Here is a 19,606-nt window from a genome sequence, read left to right as displayed (position 1 = left end):
ATGAATGCCTCTGAATGAATGCCGGCAATTCAAAATTTAGTACTAGTGATAGGTATTTTTTCATTAGTGCCTGGATACTTGAAAATATTTAGAATTTATAGATTTCTTAAATCATCATTTCTGAATGTATCAAAAGTATCTCGATCTTCTTGTAGTTTTAACATTTCATTTTCAGTGTCATCAGCAATTTTAGCTATAAATAGGAATAGGAGTTGAACTATTATTCCATTTTATCCAAGCAGAAAATTGAATTTAGTATCTGGTGTATGTTACACAGTGACTATTTGGTTAGGGATATTGGACCTTGTTTCCTGTTCATTGAAGCATTATGAGAATTAATGCCTTCAGACATTTCCTTCTATATTTATTTCTGATATTGAAATACCATTCCTTATTTTGTGGGAGAATCATTCTTACATTTAAACACTGGCTTGGGTCTTTTAGGGGGAATCTTTATGCAATCTGACTGTGGTAGTATAGCTCATTTATCTATATTGTGAACAATAATCAATGTTGATGTTTATTGATTACATTTGAGAGCACTTTCCTTTTAACAGCAAGGAGTTGAACTGAAATTGATATGCATTCTGAAATAAGATTTCTTTCCTATGGAACAGTAATTTAATGCAAAAAGTTCACAAATATTTGAGCCTACAACTGGATAATTTAAATGACAATATTTTTGATGGAATATATTTTATTGATTCTTTCACCATTTCAGACATGTAAACAATGCATCTTGATCATATGCAGTTCTAACTCTCCTTTCCCTCCTACCAGGAATGACTAACTCTTTCCTGCCATCCTCAATTCACTCCTTTCATGACTTTTCTTATTTTCTTGTAATAACCTACTTTGTCCAATTAGTGATGCCTATTGGAATGCTGACTGATCTCACTGATCTGCTCTTGTGTAGGTAACCGAGGCTGCAGTGAGCTCATGGGTGTAATGAGCATGTTTGGACCAGGAGACAGCATTTCACAGCACCTCTTCCTATCCTCCAGTTCTTACATTCCTCCTCCTCTTCCACAACATTCATTAACCTTTGTATGGGTGACTGATGTCTCATTTAGGGCTAAGCACTCAACAGATAGATATTTTCAGTACTCTGACCTGTTAATGTGTCTTCACATTAACTATTGACCACAGAGGGCATCACTAATCTATGACTATAAACATAAATATTTAGAAGGCAATTTGACAACATTTTGCTTAGTAAATCAACAGTGAAAGGATCCTACTTAGAATCTATGACATCCAGAACCATAGGGCTTTTGACTAAGTTTATAGTAACAGTGACAAATTCCCTCTTGTGGAGCAGGCCTCACATTCAATCCAAAAGCTTTACTCCCATAGCCTCCATCCCACTATTGTGCCTGAGGGTACCTGCTTCCTGGAAGGTCAGTAAGGCATTCAGGGTGAGCTGCAGAGACACTACAGAGGCTTTTTTGATCCCAATGCCTTGCATGTCACCTTCTGACCCTAGTCAGCAGAGGGGAAGTTTCCAGGCCAGTTTCAATCTGATTTTTCTATTTCTTGCAAACAAAGTAAACAGTGATATTTTAAGTGGCCATGGCCCACTACTAACTGATTTATGAAATCTGTAAGAAGATTAGAGAAGAAAACTTTAACAAAATTAGCATAATGGAGTAACACATTTTTTTAAATGAGAATAATTTGCAGATACGTTTTAACACAATTTAGGTAAATATACACATTATAAATATACCATATGCTTGTGACTTAACACATATGCTTGTTGTTATATGAATAAGGCATTTGACCAGAGGGTTGTTGTTTTCAAATTGTGAATTTTCAATTGTAATTTTATACAGCTTGCTCTTATGAAGGAGTATAAATGTTTTATGAGAGCCAGTTATAATATTTCTAATTCCCTGGCCTGGAACTGAATCCAGCACACTTTAAATAACATTTGATACACCACAGCAGTTGCACTTTGATGTGGTCATCTTTACTTCTTTGATGGAATTATTTTAAAAGTGGTATTTGAAGCTATATTTCTTTCAAAGTCTTTCCTTTATTGCTATTTTGAGTTTGGTTGCTTGGCCTCTATGGATGTTGTATATCAAGTGTGTTCCTGGTTCCCTCTAAGGTCAAAGATGAGGTCAGATCTCCTGAAACTGAAGTTACAGAGGATTGTGAGCCACCACATGGGTGCTGGGAAGACAATCTGGGCTCTCTTCAAGTGCAACAAATATTCTAAATCACTGAGGCATCTCTCTAAATGCAGTTCTAAATAACATGTTAAAAGTAACTGAGATAAGAACCCCTTTCAGAGTAGAAGTCTATCCATCCTCTTGCAGTGGCACAACCCACACGTAAGAACTGATCCTTAACCAAGATTCATACAAGCCCCAAGACTTTATTAATGGCAGTCCAAGTTTCTGAATTTTACTGTGATTTTGATTTCTTTTACTCCAATACATTTCCATTGAAAAAATAATTTTGGATTTTAAAATCTCATGTTTCTTACAATTCACAAGCTAGTCAGTCTTTACTGATATTGATAATATAATTTTGAATGTTGTAATTCATTCAATCCTGAACATAATATTTGTAGTTGACACTATTTCACACACTAGGAGACTAAAAGTGGGTGTTTCAGTTGCTTGTCCAGCATCTCCTCATTGTGAAAAAGCAGAGGTAAAATTTAAGATCAGGGTGCTTTGTTCTGTAGGATGTATTAAGCTGGGATATGTAGATATTTATGGATAGACGGAGAACGGTGTTGTCAGACACAAGTTTAATTGGTCAACAGTTTGGAAACCTCACAGAAACAGTGTTTCACTGGTCAAGCGATACTTCTGATCTGTGTGTAGAAGGACAAAGAAACATAACAGGTATGAGGGTCAGACCCTTTGGCCTCATTGGTTACACTGTTGTTAACTTTGTTTAGTCTTTTTGCTGCAGTAACTCACTCTGATGTTAGATGGTAGAGTTTAGAAAGAGGAAAGGGAGAGGGAAAATTATGTCAGTATATTTCAATTTTAAAAAATAAAAAATCAAATAAAATCTAACCAAGTTCACTTCACTAGCATCCACATACCTTTTGAATTGCTGACAGAAAGGGTGTCACATTGTAAAATGGTCAAACCACAGGAAGCTGGGTGCTCCAGGAGGCATTTGAACTGCCACAATAGAGTTTTAGGTTCAGTATATAATCTTTGGCAGATATGGTATAAAAGCAGGATAAAGGTAGGATAAGTGAGAAACACATCTGATATATGTAGATAATGTTACTATTTCATATACAGTATAAACAGAATCACAATATACATTTCCCATGGGTTATAACAACATAACCACAAAATGTCAGATAACAAACTTCTAGTAACAGTTGGACAAGGTTGGATGCAGGTTATAAGCTGACAGAGAAATGAGTTTGGAGAGAATCTTCAAAAAATATTTTGGTTTTGCTTGCAGTATTTTCTATCTCCTATGAACGAAATAATGAATAAGAAGCAAGAGCATATTTAACAATTCATTCTCGATAGTAGAATTATAATGCTTAATGTATTGTTGTTTAAACTTATCTAAAATATTAAATGTTTCCCCAAAGCATGGAATATGTGAAGGCAGTGGAATATGTCGTTTTCTTTCTAGAAGAATTTATAATCTATAAAGCAACAAGTGTGTAAGAAGGGGCAGATGGGAGATGAATACAGGACAGTAATAATCTGTACTTGGAATTATGTACTATGACATTTGATCCATATTCTTATCCTTCTATCCCTAGAGTACTGAGCAGTAGTAGCTTAACTGCCTGCATTATATTAGTAGAACGTTTGATTGACAGCATGCAGAGGAAGCTCAATAGTGTGTTCTGGTCTCATCTGAGATCAGAGATCAAAGAGAAATACAAGCTAAAACAAGAAGCATGCAGCTTCACAGTTGCTTCCATAAGGACATAATCTAATAGTATTAAATTAATGGCATGCAATATGCTACACACACACACACACACACACACACACACACACACACACACACACATATATATATATATATATATATATATATATATATATATATATATACTTGAAAAGAAAGTGAAAACTTCAATGCCTCTCTAAACTAACCAAATCACACTTGGGGGTTTACTCTGGAAAATTTATTTGAATAAATTTCAATGGTAGTCTTCTTTTCTTTTCTTTTCTTTTCTTTTCTTTTCTTTTCTTTCCTCCTCCTCCTCCTCCTCCTTCTCCTCTTCCTCCTCCTTCTTCTTCTTTAGATAGGGTATCTTAGTCTGGCCCATAACGTAAACTGTATGGCAGACTGGTCTTAAACTTGAGGCAATGCTCCTGCCTCAGCCTTCCAAGTATTGTGTTTAAGAGTGTGAGATATCACACCAGCTCCTGGTTGCTTCCTATTGAAAACCACTGATTTATGAAATTATGAATTCTGGAAGGTGATTTAGATTAATGAACTATTATAGTGATGTAATCTCAATGTCCTCAATTATAAATGCATTTCAGAAGAACAGAAGTCCTGCTGAATCAAATATTTTTTTCAACAAAGATGAGCCATGCTAGATTCAAATATTTGTAAGACTTATCTGATGAAACATTCTAACAAGAAGTGTAGAGAGAACTCTTAAAATCCAATACTACTACTGCTAACAATAATGAAGGAAGGAGGAGGAAGAGAAAAGGAGATCAATATTTACAATCACATCACCAAAGGAGATAAGCAGATGAAAACTTAGCATAAGAAGAGATGCCTTAAACCACCCATCATTAAAAAATCTACAAATTAAAACACTAGTCAGGTAGGTACTACTCCATCAATATCAGAGTGACCCAAATCAATAGCCCTGACAACACTAAATGCTGGCCAGAATTTGGAGCAACAAGAATATTTATTCATTGCTGGTAAGAATGAAAAAAACGACAAGCTACTTGAAAGACAGATTGGGTGTCTCTTACAAACCTATACATATTTTAATCTTAGGATACTGCAAAAACACTCCAAAGGATTTTAAGACGTATGTCCAAATAAAACCCTGCACATGGATGTTTATAGAAGTTCTATTCATAATTGCCAAACTTGGAAGCAATCAAGATGTCCTTAGTAGATAAATGGATAAATAAGTGGTAGTATAGCTGGATAAGAAATTATTCAGTGCTGAAAAGAAATGAGCTATCAAGCTATCAAGAGCCTTAAATATATATTACTAAGCTAAAAGCCAATCTATAAAAGACTCATAGTCCATGAATTCATGGCATCATGGAACTCAAAGCTATGAAACACTGAAGTGTCAGTGGTTTCCAGGGTTAAGGAAAAGAGGATGAAGAAACAGAGCATAGAAGATATCCAGAGTAGAGAAGCTACTGTGTATGACAGTATAATGCTAATACATGCCATTATGCTTTAGGTACAACTATAAAATATTCTATATTTAGCTAACTTGTTAAAAACCTGTGGTTTAAATAATGTGCTAAAGAAACACACACATGCACACACACAGTACAAAATTGTGGGGCTGGATTTTGCTAATGGGGGAGATTTACTGTGTGTGAAAGTAAGAGGGATATGGAGCTCTGAATTATCTGATCAAATTTTCCAAGAGCCTAACACAACTCTAAAAATTACTGATAAATGTTGATTCATTCAAAATAGTAACTGCATCCTTATTGCAAGTTTTGTATTCTGTCATTGCTGGGCAAAAAAGGTAAGTAAACCAGTTTAATTGCATTATAAACAGTTTTTCACACAATGTGATAATCATTGCAATCAAACAGAGAAGAAAAATCACTTCACAGTCAATGAAACAACAGCTGTTAACTAAGTTTAATAGTTGAATTTCAGGAAGTTAAAGCATATACTGAAGTATGATTGTGACTTTTATAGTTGAAATGGTACCAGAAAAGTCAGCGGATTCTTTAAAATGTGAAGAAAGTGCTGCAATGAAATAGGAGAGGTTAACTTTCTAAATTTCATTCACTGGACTGCTATTTACCATCAGTGTAGTTATGACATTAAAAGGCAATGAATACATTTTAAATTAAGTTTTCTCTTTGATATTTTCATCTATGTCTATAGTTCATTTAGATTACTCCTTCTCTTATCTCCTTACCGTCTCCATTAATCCACTCTCTAAGTTCCTTTTCCATATTTATGCTTTTGTTTTGTTTTGAAACCCACTTCGTTTAGCCTGGTGGATTCAACACGGGGTTACTGAACTGATGGTGTAGGCAGAGTTTTCCTGTCCTGTAGCTACTCTCAAATTATCATTCAGAGGCTTAGTTATTAATTACAAATGCTGTGTCAATAGCTCAGGCTTATTAATAACTAGCTCTTACAACTTAATAAATTAACCCTTTCTATTAATCTGTAAACATTTTGCCACATGGTGGCTTTGCCTGTCCTCCAACATGTCATGTGCTCTCTGTATCACTTTCCTTTTCCCACTCTAATTAAGAAAGTATCTAAAATAGTTTTTTCTGCCTTCCCTTTATATTGTACCTTCATCCCAGCATTCATTTACAAATACCACCCCCAAAACAGTATTTCATTTAACTGTAATTTTGACTCACTTTCATGATGTAATTTACTGTGTTGTCATAACAGGAGTGGGAATAATTGAAAAATAGTCCCTTTAAGGTCTTAAGTCTCATGGTATTTTAGCACAAAGCTGGGGAAATATCTAGCTGTAGAGAACACTGTGGGTGTCATAAACCTCTAGAGGTGCAGGATAATACATTATTTAGTCTGGTATTGTGGCCTAGTAGATTTTCCAAAAGAGTCATAGAAATGAGGATTTCAGGAAGCAAGAGGACAGAAGCTTGAGCTTCAGGAGTTCAGGGGAAGCAAAATGTCACTGTTGTATAACCACAGAGCACCACCAATGACAATATAGGTGGAATGATGAGGGCCTGAGCCCAAAACAAAAAGCAAAACAAAAAAAACCCAAAACATCTGTGCACTAAGAAAAGTAAGGCTGGACAAGTGGGACTACTTGAATCTTTAAAGGCAAGAAGATCATGAACGATTTCTAAATATCAGAAATTGAGATTAGACTACTGTTGGATTTTGGCTTTTCTTTGCTTTGATTGTAATTGTTTTCTGGTTTTTCACTCTTGGAATAAATAAGTGTTTAATTTGTTTTTAATTTTAAAGGAGCACAAACTAAAGGGTCTTTGTATTTTTAAAGAGATCTTGAACTTCTAAAGAGTTGACTTTTTTGTTTTGTTTTTTTGAGACAGGGTTTCTCTATGGCTTTGGAGGCTGTCCTGGAACTAGCTCTTGTAGACCAGGATGGTCTCGAACTCACAGAGATCCACCTGCCTCTGCCTCCTGAGTGCTGGGATTAAAGGTGTGCGCCACCAACGCCTGGCAAGAGTTGACATTTTTAAAGACTGTGAAACTTTTAAAATTATATTGTATTTTATATTATAATATTAATGTGAGGTCTTGGGAGACAACAAGAAAGGAAAGGATATGGTTTAAATGATATGTATGTGTTAATGTTGACAAATGATGGAATGTAATAGCTTCAATTGTCAACTTGATGCATTTGGTAGGGAGAATATCAATTGAGGAACTACCTCTATTACATTGGTCTGCTGGAAGTACCATTCCTAGGCAGTTGAGCCTGGATTGTATAAGAAAAGTAGCTGAAAGAGAGTCTAGAAGTAAGCCAGCAAACATCATTCCCAGGTGCTCTCTGCTTCAGTTCCTGCCTTCAGATGTTCATATTGAGTTCCTGCTTTGGCTTCCTCTGATGATGGACTATAATCTGTAATACAAAATAGACTCTTTCTTACCCAAGTTGTTTTGTTCAGTGTTTTCTTACAGCAAAAGATAGCACACTAGAACTACCGTAAGGCAAAAGAGACCAATTATTAGATACTGGTTGCTGATTTAATTAGTGATCTTCTACTTACTCCTCTTCCTCTATTTATTTATTTTATATCTGGACTGCATTTGCCCTCCCTCTTCTCCTCCTGTCCCTCCCTCTTACTCTTCTCTGCCCCTCATCCACTGCTCCCCAGTTTCTATTCAGAAAACATCAGACCTCCCATGTATAGTGACAAAACATGGCATTTCAAGTTGTAGTAAGACTAAGCACCTTATCTTGAATTAAGGATGGGCAAGGCAACACAGTATGAGGACCGTAGGGACCCAAAAGCCAGAAAGCGAGTCAGAGAAATCCCCTGTTCCTATTGTTAGGCATCCTACAAGAAGACCAAGCTACACAACTGTCACATATATGCAGAAGGCATAGGTCAGTCCCATGCAGGCTCCCTGCTTTTCAGTTCAGTCTCTGTGAGCTCTTATGAGAGCAGGTTAGTTGATTCTGTGGGTTTTCTTTTGATGTTCTTGACCTCTCTGGCTCCTACAATCCTTGCTTCTCCTCTTCAGTAGGATTCCCCAAACTTGACCTAATGTTTGGCTGTGGGTCTGCATCTGTTACCACCATTTTCTGGATGATACCTCTCTGATGACTATTGGGCTGGTCACTAATCTATGAGCATAGCAGAACCTTGCTAGGCATTGTTCTATTGATATTATTTTCTCTAATCATGTTTGGTTCTATCCTATGTATCTGGGCCATCCAGCATCTGGGTCCTGGAATTCCAGGCAGTGTCAGGTTTGGGCTCACTCTGGTGGTATGGGTCTTAGGCTGGACCAGTCATTGATTGGCCATTCCTGCAACCTCTATGTCACTCTTACCCTAACACAACCCATAGGCCAGACAGGATAATAGTTATGTGGCTGAACTGGTGTCCCAATCCCTACACTGGAAGTCTTGCCTGGTCACCAGAGATGGACAGTTCAGGGTATGCATCCTTCTTTGCTGGTAGTATTAGCTGCAGTCTTCCTGGGAGTTTTCCTTGCATCAGGATTCTACCTGGCCCTGAAATGACCCCCTTTCCAGTCGTCTCTTTCAGTATCTACCTCCCACCCCACTTCCACCAGCTTCCTCATGTTTCTTTTCCTAGTGCTCCCACAAAATTTCTTCTATTTCCCATTCCCAGGGAGATCCAAGTGTCTTCTTAGTGATTTTCTGAAAGCACTTGCTTGCGTTGCCTATTTGTCAAGCATGACTTCATTAGCTACCTAAAACAGAATGACCTGGAAATATAGCTGAAACAGTGAGTCATTGCTCTTAATAACCTGACTGCCACATACACTTTTGTAAAATTTTGGGAAAAATAAGAATCGGTTAAAGGAATGCATGTATCCCTGTCATCATAGAAGCTGTTACTTATAGATCATTGCCCTTAGAATCACACAACTGAGTAACAATTAGCCCCAGCTGTTTCCTAGGGCTGGTTTGTCTTTTTTTAGGTATTTTTCTTGACCATTTTGTCTTAACGAGGATGAAAGAAAGGAGTTTCTTGATATGAGGCTGTGTTCATGTTGTGGGAACATGATAACACATAAGATTATAGAATGACTATTATCTAGGAAGGGTATATAGAAAGAAATATACTGGAAATCTATTGAACAGAAAAGTTTTCTTTCAGTATATCTGAAATGTAAAAAAAAAAATAAAACTAAGAATCCACATAGTTTAGATTTAGTCAGACCAGCATACACTGTGCTCAGACTTGTGCATTTGTTCAATAACTGAATGTTTTAGTCATTAGATTGTTTTTAAACAAGGTGTTCCCACATAATGCTATTTATGTCAATGATTAATGCAATCTAATGTTTGAGTTTCAAGTTCTGTTTCCTTTCCAGCTGAAGTGATAAACAGCCACAATCTAGCTCCAACACCTTAATTATATACACTGATGTCTAATATTAGGCAAGTTCTATTTTGCTGACTGATGTCAGTTTAGTGGGCCATAGCAGTTGAAATAAGCTATCTAACAAACAAGTAAGTGGTGCAGCCTGCAAGATCCATTAACATTAGTGTCTCCATAGAATTAGACCAAGACTTTTAAAAGTCTCATTCAGGGTTGAAAGGCCTCTACACTCAAGTGAACATTTGCTGCTTTGTGCTTGTCTATGCTCTGGACACTTACTATAACCTTTATTCCTTTAGTGTCCCTTGCCAGCAGAGACTTGCTACTTTCATATTATTCAGCCATCTTATGCTTTGGGGAGCTGAGTACAGTCATCTTCCCATACAGAGTTAATCAGCCTCAAATGTGACTCTTTCCAGCTAATAGCTGAACAATGTAATACCAGAAAGACAATGATCAGAGGGAAGACTATTTTCTGCAACAAGGTATTTAGTTAACAGAGCACATGATTCATGTATTAAAAATAAATTATGACCTAGAAGACAAATAATTGAAATTCATGAATTTAGGGCACAGTTTTAGAGAAAAGATAATGCCTGAAGGCTAAAGAAATAGAGAGGATTATTTTTCCAGTATGGTTTATCTGAAGCAACATCCTTTTTATAAAACTGCAAAACATCTTAGGAATTTTTCCATCTACTATCATCACAGTAGCAAACTGAAGAAGCTAACAATCTTTCCTATAGTTGGAAAATTTCCTCTGTCTTGACCAGCCACACTGGACTGGTTTCTTTCCCACCTGCTGGGTTCCCAAATCTGCTTATGTAATAACACTCTGAGGCTTAATATTAATTACAATTGCTTGGCCAATGTTTCAGACATATTACTGGCTAGATCTCTCTGATAAGTTAATCCATTTTTATTAATGTTTATATTGTCATGAGTCTATGGCTTCCTGGTAATGCTCAGGTGATGGGGAATGTTCTTCTGTATATATGTTTATCTCACTGGTTAATGAATAAAACACTGATTGGCTGATTGGCAAGACAGGAAGTGACATAAGTGGGCAGACTCAGGATATAAGCAGGGACAAACAGGAAATCACTTTCTCTTTTCTTTGGAGATACTAAGCAGTCATCATGTAGCAGGCAAAGAAAGGATTTGCAGATCCAGCATTACCTGATAAGATAAGACCAAGTCAAAATACTTAGATTAATAGAAATGGGTTAATAATTAAGACAGAGTTAGCTAATAAGAAACTGTAGCCAGCTGCCAACAGTATTATAATTAATATAAGCCTCTGAGTGTTCATTTGGGGTTGACACAGCTATGGGACTAGGCTGGCAGAAAGAGTGCTTGCTACACTCAGGCATATTATTCCTTCATTGGCTACATGGTGTCTCTGACTCTGTCTACTTTTTCTCTGTATCTTTGTTTGGATTTCCTGCCTAGATAAATTCTCCCTGGCCATTGGACAAATCAGCATTATTTATCAACCAATAGAAACAACACATATTTGCAGCATACAGAAGGACATCTTATATTACTTTCCTGTGAAAGAAACATAAATGTTCTTGATGAATTTCATATAACATTTGTAAAAGGACTGTTTTGATCCACCCTCACACCAAAACAAACAAACAAACAAAAGAACGAACAAACAAACAGTATAAGCATATATTTTGCATTTATCACTTGACATAGAAGTGAATGCATGTGAGCTTCAAGGAGTTCAGTAAAAAAAAAAGCTGGTCCTTTATTAAAATTGTTTATTAAATTGATATATAAAATAATGTGCTTCCTTATGGCACTTCATATATAATCTGCTTTTGTTATTATCACTCTTTCCTCTCCTCTCTCATCACCTGCGCTTTGCTGCTCTTTTCCTTTCTCTTCCAGTAGCCCCCTTATGTCATCATGGCATGTCTATTAAATAACCTTCCTTTCTTTATCTTATCATCTCTTACAATATCTTTTTCCTTTCACATAGTCTCATGTTTTTACATGACCTAAAATACTCCTATATATCTATAGATAAATCAATACACACCTTTCTGAGTCTGGTTTATTTAACTTAACACACTAATTTTTCAGTACCATCCATTTTCTTGAAATTATCATGATTTTGTCCTTTTTAGAGCTGAATAAAATTTCAATGTGTATATGTATCACATATTCCTTATACATTCATCTGTTGATAGATATCTAGGTTGGTTTCATTTCTTAGTTATTTGGAATAAGCCATAGCAATCAACATGGTTGTGGAAGTTTGTCTGTACTAGGATTTGAAATCCATTGGGTATTCACCAAGGAATAAGATAGCTGGGACATATGGTAAAGTTAATTTTCAATCATTGCAATACTTTCAGCCTGGCAGTGTTAGGGTTGAATAAAAAACAAGGTCTTGGAAAGGCTCCTGCATTAAAGGCTTGATTACCAACTGATAGTTTCTTGAGAGGTAATTGTGCCATGAGGATTCTGAGTTCATTAAGAGATTAATACCAAGCCAGGCAGTGGTGGTGTGTGCCTTTAATCCCAGCACTTGAGAGACAGAGGCAGGCAGATCCGAGTTCAAGGGCAGCCTGCTTACAGAGTTCTAAGACAGCCAAGTTTATACAGAGGGAAATCCTATCTTGGAAATAAACAAATAAGATTAATACTTTGATAAGTTCTCAGATGTATGAACTATTAGGATTTAGAGCCCTGCCAGGGGAACATGTCTTTGAAGGTGTCTTCCTTGTATCACATTCTCTATCTCTCTGATTTCTGATTGGCAAAAGATGAGCAGTGGCTCTGTTATGCCATTATAACTATTATGGTCTGTCTTGACATAGATCCAAATCAATAGAGCCAGCAAACTATGAGTTTAAGCCTCTGAAACCATAAGCCAAAACAAACCTTTTCTTTTTACAGTTACTTTTCTCAGTTATTTTGTTATGGTGACTTAAGTATGTTAATACAGACAGCTTCATGTATACCATAATTGGTAATTTCAGGCAATATAGTAATTACAATGTGGTTTCATTCTATTTTTCAAGTGAATGATGTAATAAATACAGTAAACTATGTTTTTTATCTCCCTTACATGATTAAACATTTTACATATTACAGGTGAAAAACAAATTATCCCAAGAAGCCACATACATTCATACTCTAGCAACTTGTTTTAGATTAACTATTTGGGCAAGCAATATATTCTTCTCAGTTAGATCATTCCTCAGAGGCTGCATTTTGCATTACCAAAGAAAGAGCCAATTACTTTATTACTTATCTTGAAAGGTAATGTTATAAGGAATCTTAAAGGAATCACAAACCTAAACTTTTTATTTTTTTGGTTTTTCGAGACAGGTTTTCTGTGTGTAGCTTTGGAGCCTATCCTGGCACTTGCTCTGGAGACCAGGCTGGCCTTGAACTCACAGAGATCAGCCTGCCTCTGCCTCCCGAGGGCTGGGATTAAAGGCGTGTGCCACCAATGCCCTAATCAGTCAGCTTTACTTTAAATCTTTAAGCTACATACCCACTCAATAGTTTTTGTTTATATTAGGAGATTGAGGACAAAAATGGGTATAAAGAATTAATCATCACTTTTGATCATCAACCAATCCTAGCAAGAAAAGTATGCCAGCCAATGATAATTGGGCTGCTTTGTTCTTGTTTTCTGACCTTAATGAGTTCTGCATTCAACTATGTGCCTTTCTAAAACTTTAGATTTTCTTCTTGGGTTTTTCACCTCAAAGTTATTTAGCAAACACACCTTAGTCTAGCTTTGTTATTTTCAAAGCTTTGTTTCAGTTGTAATGCACTCCAAAACCTGTGAACACATCTCCCAACATTAAAGTTAAAAGAATTTAAGCTAGTTGGGACTCAATTGCTTTTCTTAGTCATTAACTTGAGCTAAGGTTTATGCAGCTCCTTAGGTGAAATTCACAGGCCCTGGCTGTGTAGCATTGTCTTGTACTTATTTTTATTCATCAAAACTCTGAAAAAGCTATTATTATTATTATTATTATTATTATTATTATTATTATTATTATTTAGATAGTATAGCTTAGGGAAGAATCATCTTCTTGATGGTCCACAGATAAAAATGTCCAGTAGAAGGGGATGTCTACATTAGATAAACATACTGGATACAGAGAGTGGGTATCTCCCCACACCCATAGCATCAGCAAACATATAAAGGCACAGAAGAAGCAGAAGACATTCTGGGGTCTGTAGTCCCATGGCCTTGCCTAAATGAGGTTCACCTATCAGAGAGTTTTCTCATGGTGGGCTGACATTCTGAAATTCGATTGTTACCTGCTGCTCCTCTGACTGTCACATATTATTTTGGTCTTATAGTAATCCCAAACTACAGAGAGCAATATTAATTCCATACTGTGTATAAGAAACATAGAGGTACAGAAGGGAATGGGACATTTTCTGAAGACCACACAACTAATATGTGTATCAACTGAGACATGAACTAGGTTTTCTTTCCTCAGAACCCATACAGATTCAGCACAATTCTAGTATGTAGGGTTAGTGGCTGTGATGGTACAACTCCAAGAATAATGAGACTACTTATGAGAAAGAGTCTAGATAGAAGATACAGCATAGAAATATAAAACAAATAGGAACTAAAAGTGAGCTGCTAGTACTTCAATGTGATTGAAGTGTAGAGATAATGAGTATTAGCAAAGGTAAAGAAGATGGGGTTATATTATTAGGAGAAACAGGAAAATATAAACACAAAAGTAATGTTTGAGTTGTACTAAAAATAAAACCAGTAAGGAGAAACAAATGTCAAGTTGAGAGTTTCATAGCTGTACTACAATCATACAAAAACTGAATGTGAACTAGCAGAAAAGAAATCAGAAGTAAGCCGGGCAGTGGTGGCGCATGCCTTTAATCCCAGCACTTGGGAGGCAGAGGCAGGTGGATCTCTGTGAGTTCAAGACCAGCCTGGTCTGCAACAGCCAGTTCCAGGACATCCTCCAAAGCCACAGAGAAACCCTGTCCTGAACCCCATGCCCCCTGCAAAAAGATATCAGAAGTAGATCAAATGCAGGGGTATTTTAATGGTAGATTTGAAAAAATCTTTGTTTGGAGGAAGGGAGAAGTGTAGACTAATTCTCAAATTTCCAGGAAGATGTCGGGAGAGGAGGATGGATGTGATGTTCCATCGTTTCTGAATCTGGAAACAAAGTTAGCTTTGGTGTAAAGATGGGGAGTTGTTGACAAAAGCTGTTTTTCAGTAGCATGAATTTGTCAACCCGTTAAATGGATCTGGAACAAAAATCCTGGCAATGAATGGCATGGAGGTATTGCCAATAAGAGTTCACATAAAGTTGCCCTAGGAAATTTTATAGAACAGTGAGCATTGAGATCCAAATACAATATTGGTTGTCACAACACCCTGAATAATGTTAAAATTAATATGAAACAGGAAAATGAAGACTCTGTGCAGAAATGGCCTGAAATAAAGGAGAAAAATAAGGAAAAGACTAGTGAAATCAAGTCTCTTGGCTAAGCCCAATTGTACACAGAGGAACAGCAATTCAAGAAGTGGCAATTACAACTAGTTACATAAACTTAATTCTGACTCTAATTTCTCTAACATTACTTGCTCAAACTTTCCTGTAGCTACTCATTAAAATACCTCTGATCTCAACTCCTCTGAGATTTTGCTCAAGTCAAACCTTGGATTCATAGGAAGATAGAATTATGCATTCATAGAAAGAAATACTGTAAGCTCCAAGAAGAAAATGTGTTAACACAGCATTCTCTCAGTATTTTACATAAGATACCCAGAAGTATTCTCTTTAATTGCCATGCAATCATCCTCTCTCATTTATAACCTCTTCTCCAGTTCACTGACATATACTACCATCATATTAAGTGCAGAGTGAGGCAAATGAAAAGGAGAAAATAGCTCACACATCAAGAGAAAAGATACTGTGAAAGCAAAGTTGGGCATCATTTGGGGACCCGCAGCACCTGCTTCGTTTCCTGAAGCCTAAAATGGCCCCAGTTGCTTTTGACACTGTTTTCACCATCTGCTGAGCTGCGCCGAGGTGGTCTGCAGCAGCTGAATGCCTTGGTGAATGCTTCAAGTCAGTCTCATTGGCACAGTGTGGAAGCTGGGGATGCACCAATGCCAAATGCTAGTCTGTTTTTTCCCCTCCACTGCCATGAAAAGAATTAACCAAGGTCTGAAGAGCTGCCATTGACATAAATATGATTTAATGGCTCTTTAGCATTTTCAGAACCATAGCATTAGCAGGAGCCTTGGAGATTTTTCAGAGTAGAGTCTCAGAAATAGTTCTCTGGCAAGCCATTTTAAAAGCAGATGTCATGAGCATACTTCAGTACAGCTGCCTATTAGGTGACAGCACTTCAGATGCACACAACGTGGGGAAAATGTAGTTGCTATTTGCTTTATGAAGATGTCAACTGTCACCTGCTTCTCTTAAGTGTGAGAACAGATTTTCCTGCTTTCTGCCTGTCCTCCCTCCCATTTTTCCATGTTTCTTTCAAGCATGTTGAGAAAGGGCTGGTTCAGCTAGCAGAGCTGTCAAAGCGAATCTCTGAGTGCAGTGATTAATTATTTATTTATACAACCATCTCTTTGATTATATAGAAAGCTTATGGAGAACTGAAAACAATATTTAGGTTTAAATACAGAACGTACTTGTTCCTAATTTGTTATATTGGGATTCTTTTGTTTGTTTGTTTTGTTTGTTTTTCTAAAGGAATCTAGCAACATCTGTTGTGAAAAATATATGTAACCTTCAGTATTGCAATCTCTTTGCTAGGGATCTACCTCCTAGAAATAAAAATGCCAGTCTATGAAGATTTATGCTTAAAGATTTGTTTACCGTGGCCAAGAGTCACAAACACAGATGAATGCTTTTCAGAGTGGAAAAGGTAAATAACAGATGTTTCTTTCATAGAAGTAATATTATGCATCCATTAAAAGGCAAGGATTAGTGGTAGACAAATTTATGTAAAAAGATTGCCACAGGGATCCATGGATAAGAAAATAAAACATAGAGTTCATTAAATGTGACTCCATTTAAGAACTAATGGTGATGATATATGTTGGGTTTATATGTATCTACTATTATGTTCAAGTTTTTGAATTATTGTAGGATCATAAAGATTACAGGGAAGACTATATATGTACTAAGTTGTCAACACTGATTCTTTTAAGGGGAGGCTGATGGGAGTAAAATAGGAAGTCAAAGTTAAAATGAAAGGCAAACAAGCAAAATAAAATCTCTAGCCTAAAATGGCCCCAGTTGCTTCAGACACTGTTTTTGCTGTCTCACTCAGCCATTATCAGAGATGCTTCCTCCTGAAGCAGATGGAAAGATATACAGAGACCCACAAGTAGATATTGTTCAGAAAGTGAGAGACCTTGGAATACTCAGCCCTAAAAGTGATATCTTTATCAAATCCCTTGCCTTGGGTCTCAGGGAACCATACCCCTGCCCCAACACAAAGAGGAGGTAAATATGCCCTGGACTGAATTCTGAAACCAAGGCAGATTGGACATCCTCCCCTGGCTTGAATTCCTGGTTTGAAATGTGTGTGCAATGATACAGACTATGTATACTGAGTGAAGTTTCAAAGAGCATCTCCACTTTAGCATGTAACCTATGCCTAATGAGCACCACTATGATTAAAATGAAATGCATGGTGGGAAAAATCACAAAGTGACCAATACTTACAACATCCAAGCCTGTAATCAAAATAGAGAGTTGTCTGGACCATTTATTAACCAAATTCCTCTTGGTGAAGCTTATAAAAAGAAACCCCCCAAATAATTGTAGCCCTTGAGTATTTTCTTACCCACTCACAGCATAACTCTGATAAATACTATACGGCTTTGCTTTTGAACACAGTTTCTTTGTTAGTTAGAAGTCTGTATGGGCCTTTATTTCAATTCATTTAATAAGAAAGACAGCAAAGATATGTGCATACCGATCTAGACATGGCCTATTAGTACAAACATAAGATCCTTAGGAGAAGGAAAATAGAAGCAAATCAAACACAAAATTAAAAATGAATGCACTTTCTATATCTTTTTTTTTAATTTTCACCCTCTCATACTCAATAAGAATTTTCAGCTTAAGTTATTTTTAATACTCAAATAAGTTGAATGTTAGAGTTGTATTACAGCTGAGACAGGAGGAAGAGAATTCCACACCAGCCCGAGCTGTGTCTGAGATCCTGACTTAAAGCTAACAAATAATGCATCTAGTTTCTTTTTTATTGCTGTATCTTTTTTTATTATTAGTTCAAATTAGGAACAAGCTTGTTTCATATGTCAGTCCCTTCTCCCTCTCCCTCTCCCTCCCCTCCCCTCAACACCCCACCTGCTCCTATCCCCCCTCCACTCCCCAGGCAGGGTAGGGCCCTCAATGTGGGCTCCCCAAAGTCGACCACATCATCGTGGACTGGGTCTAGGTCCATCTAGTTTCTATAGTGGCTCCTTGAGTTGGATCATTCACTGACTCAGACAAATTTTCTGCTTCAAAAGTGGGATTTGGCAATCTTGTATGGTACCTGGAACACTCTGAAAGGACTCCAACTCTTTCACAAGGAAATATTCTTACAGCAAGGCTGAGGATGACTCTAAAGTGCATTCAATGTAGTATCCTTCTCTCTGCTCAGTGAATGCATGGGTCAGTGTTTAGGATGCAAAGATAAAAGTTGTTGTCCTGCTAAGGCTAGTAATTGCAATATTTATGTGTGGTACCTTCTCATCAGAAAGAGATGGTTAAAATAAGGGATATGGCTGTGTTCCATAGGGGAAAAATCCTTATTAGTTCCATTGATAAAAGTAGAACAAAGGGCATCCTCCTAAGAATACTGACAGGTGGTGTTCAGAGTAGGGAGAAAGTGTCTGTACAGCACTAATTAAGTGAGAGGAATGTGATTGAATTGGCTTTTAGTGGTGTATGAAGCTTGATGATGTGACCCTTTTTTATTGGCTTGAATACCTTTTGTAACTGGAATGGCTTAACTTTGGATGCAGTCTTTATCATGGAACTCTATAGATTTTAGAGTCTAAAAGGAAAAGATCAACATTTAATTCATATGTTACGTTATGTTCATTTGATAGGGTCATTGTGGTAAAACAGCACATCCTCAGGGTTCTAAGCAATTAGAATTTATTCTTTTACTACATGAAAGCTGGACATCCAACATCTAGTTGTTGGAAGGTTTGGTTTTTCATGAGGCTGCTCTGCTTGGTTTAAGAATGAAGACAAACTTAAAGTCAATTTGCACAGAGAGCTGTTTCCTCATATGGCCTTACCCTTGTGTGAATACAACTATGTTGTTTTTGCCCTTTCTTAAAAAAAAAATACCTACTAAGCCGGCCATTGGTGGCTCACGCCTTTAGTCCCAGCACTTGGGAGGCAGAGGCAGGTGGATCTCTATGAGTTCGAGACCAGCCTGGTCTACAAGAGCTGCTTCCAGAACAGGCTCCAAAAGCCACAGAAAAACCCTGTCTTGGAAAACCAAAAAAAAAAAAAAATACCTACTAGATTACATACTTCCAAAAGGCCATCAATATTTACCTGACTACTTCTTGATTGAGGTTTCTTTCTTTCTTTCTTTTTTTTCTTAATCAGACCCTTTTAAATAGCCTTGTCTGGTCTGCACTTCTCCATCCTCTTCCCTCAGCCTCCTGAGTTCTGGGATTACAAGCAACGTTCTCCACTCTACTTCTTGGTTTAATCACAGCTTTGAGTACTGGTGTTTGGATCTTTAATGTATGAATTTGGACAGGAGGACACAAATCAAATTATAACTCATGTTAGTTCTAAAAAATATAAATTCTTGTAACCAAGTGCTGTGAGCTCACATCTCAGTGAGGGCAAAGCCAGATAAAG

Source organism: Cricetulus griseus, chromosome 2 (genome assembly GCF_003668045.3).
Source record: "Cricetulus griseus strain 17A/GY chromosome 2, alternate assembly CriGri-PICRH-1.0, whole genome shotgun sequence".
NCBI lineage: Eukaryota > Metazoa > Chordata > Mammalia > Rodentia > Cricetidae > Cricetulus > Cricetulus griseus.
Note: the sequence above shows the minus strand (reverse complement) of the source record.